At 38.5% G+C, this 3,233-nt stretch overlaps 1 non-coding gene across 1 annotated transcript; it reads left to right on the top strand.

Annotated features, from left to right (window-relative positions):
- Window positions 1-251: 251 nt before the first annotated feature.
- Window positions 252-355, top strand: LOC120892137 (small nucleolar RNA U13). Its single transcript, XR_005736793.2, has one exon. It is a non-coding gene; the product is annotated as a small nucleolar RNA U13 (small nucleolar RNA).
- Window positions 356-3,233: the final 2,878 nt, after the last annotated feature.

Here is a 3,233-nt window from a genome sequence, read left to right as displayed (position 1 = left end):
AGCCTCTGTTTCCTTTCTGAATAAATGCCAGTCATGAAACAACCCAATAGTTTAAAAAAAAAAACATGAAATTAAAACAGAAGAAATTTAGAGGAATCTATAATTGTGATTCAGACCTAATTCTCCATTGGTGGGAGGGAACAATATTCAAATCATAACATGTCCTTTTAGTTTAACAACTATCCTTTTGTATAAATAAGCATTTTAGCTTATAAAATGGATGTTTGACTGTCTTTAAAAGACAAAAGTTGATCCTTTTGTGATTCCTAAGTGTGGTACTTGGGTTTGCATGATAATGTGTAAAATGTGCCTCCCTTAAAACTTTTTACAAAATTGACACATTATCCCTGTGACATGAACTTGAGGCAGGGGGCAGAGGAGTCAAGCCAGCACAAATGGTCTGTAGAAGAGAACAGGTCAAATACTCAAACCAGATCACAATTCCTTACCAGCTAGGAAGAAGGGCTACCTTCTTGATTAGTATACTCTATATGAGCTACCAAGATTAGCAATTAAAACAATCCACCACCAAGCACACATCCTGTAAGAATACAGTAAGTAAATCTGAGGTATGAAAGTCCCAACACGGATCAGAGAATAGAGACAGGGAGCAAATTGGGAAGAAAGCAGTTAAGACAAGTGGGAAAGAGGGCAGGAAGGAGCTGAATCAGGGCAGAGCCAACAGGGCAGAAATTTTTTGGTTTATTTGGTGGGGTACCAGGGATTGAACTGAAGGGCGTTCAACCACTGAGCTATATCCCCAGCCCTTTTCTGAATTTTATTTAGAGACAGTGTCTCACTGAGTTGCTTAGCACCTCCCTTTTGCTGAAGCTGGCTTTGAATTTGTGAATCTCCTGTCTCAGTCTCCTGAGCCACGGGGATTATAGGTGTGTGCCACCACATCCAGTTCCAACAGAGCTTTTAATAGACAATATGAATTACTGATTCAACAAGCACGAACAAAGTTCCAGGTCTTCCTAAATCTTGATTGTACTACTGCTGAGAATATTTCTCCTGCATTGCTAAGGTATCCTTATTATGGAGCTTCATTAACTCAAGAAAATGAAGTCTACATGTCTTATAACTGGGGAGACAGCAACAGAGAACTTTTAAGTACCTCTCCTTGTTCCCAGAGTCCTTGGGAGAGATCCCCAGCTGTGTGGGATTCCAAAAGACCAGGTACAGACAGTCACTCATCCCAATATGCCAATCATAGAGATGAGCAGTGATGAAGGGCAGGAAAAGAACTTTAATCATCATGGCATGCTGGGAAGAACAGATATAAGGGTACAGTGAGCAAAGATCTGTTCTTAAGGGACTAAACTTTGAGATTTTATAGAAAAGGGTAACGAAGGCAAGAGTTGGGGACTTTCATGGTTTTACACAGCTAGCCATGCAGGTAGGTCATCTTGGTCAGATTATGGTCCTATTGCTCATATCTCATCTGGTTCTGAGAGGTGGCTCCAGAGAAGTCCTTATTGTTTATGAGGGCGATCTGGATCCCATGAGATGATTGCTCCTGCTTTCAGAGCAGCCTCAGTTCTAGTCATGGGGGAAATGATCCCATGTAAGAGGATGATCTCATTATGGGGTGATTTGTCTGCCAGGCTTTGCTGTTCCTGCAATTCAAGATCACTATAGGTTTAGGGCAATGCTCAGAAACATACAGGCACCTCTCCAGGAGTCTGGAACATCCATTTTAAAAAGCTGGTAGTTTAATGTCCCTACAAATCTTAAAAATACCTGAATTACTCTCAAATTGTTGTCCTCAATCCTGAAGGGGGACAAAGCAGATTAGGTTAATTTAGAGCTAATAAGCTTTGTTTCACATTCTTTAAATAATTAACATTCCTATGTGCAGATCTGAGAAGTGACCCAGCATAAACTATAAGGTAATAAAGGAGACATACAAAATGAAGGCAGAGATGCCAGGTTTTATCCTGCTCTTAGTTACACAGTGAGAATCTGCAGGCCCAAGTGCAGAGTCAGTGCTTTTAGTACTGACTAAAGTTGCTTTAATTCCCTTTTATCTCCTGAAAGACTTTTATGTCATAAATAAGGCGATCAAGTGGTAAGTTCAAATATGGCCATTTTTTGGAGTATCCACCAATTAACACAACATTCTCTCTTCATGACAAGAAATAAATATAATTCATCTCATTTCCATCTGATGATCAGTTGCTCACATGCAACACAGTAAAAATGCAATTACATAATTACATAATCCTTTAGAAACTTCATCTACCAAGAAATTATAACACTAAGAATAAAAATTAAAATCTAGAAATTAAAATTACTGTGTCCAAAGAAAAAATCCAAACACAGAAAGCACACATGTATATACACTATGATTAGCATTACGTGACATATGAGTTGAGAATTATTACAAAAAATTTAGTCTTATTACACTATGAATTTAATGCTCTGATTTGTAATATGGGTTTGCAAACTATATCTTGCAAACCAAATGTGGCTCCTGCCTCTTTTTATATAACAGTGGAGATTAATGTTTTTTTTAAATTTTTTAAGTGATCACATTTTAAATGATTATATAATATCCTATCTTGCATTTTGGCCCTGCTATAGAGCATATACCCATTAATATGATGCTGTTATAGACTAATCATCATATTTTGAGATTGCCTTTTAATAAATCAAAAACCAACTAATCAATACGAAGTCATTGGGCAGGGGATGTAGCCCAGTGGTAGAGCACTTGCTTAGCATACTCAAGGCCCCGAGTTCCATCCACAGCAGTGCAAAGAACAATAACAATAACCAGAATAAAACCAGAAAAACCAAGTTGTAACAGAGCAACTCTCTGGAAAGACATCTTTAACAGTAAGGACACATGATTTCCTAAAGAGGCCTCTGTAATGCTGCCTCCTTTTCTCAAGTCAGCTGAACAGACTTGCAGAAAAGAAACAGTGTCTCTCTGAAAGGAAAATGCAGATGTTGGTTCAAGAAGATAGTCTGCCCAGCTTCTCTGTGTGAGGAAGGAGAGAAGAACAGAAGCTTTGGAGAGGAAGACCCCTACTTGACTAGAACCCCTGCCCATTGTATCACCATAACCCCTTTTCAATCATATATTTGTACACACACACTATATACTCTTTGTACCCTGACTCCATCCTAAAATAAGAGATTTGAGGTGTAAAGGCTCCTCTATCTTCTTCAGGGCCTGATTTGAATAAGCCTGTTTCCTCCTATCATATTCTTATTTCCAAGCGCTT

The sequence above is a fragment of the Ictidomys tridecemlineatus genome, chromosome 2 (genome assembly GCF_052094955.1).
Source record: "Ictidomys tridecemlineatus isolate mIctTri1 chromosome 2, mIctTri1.hap1, whole genome shotgun sequence".
Lineage (NCBI taxonomy): Eukaryota > Metazoa > Chordata > Mammalia > Rodentia > Sciuridae > Ictidomys > Ictidomys tridecemlineatus.
Note: the sequence above shows the minus strand (reverse complement) of the source record. Positions and strands in the feature narration are given on the sequence as shown.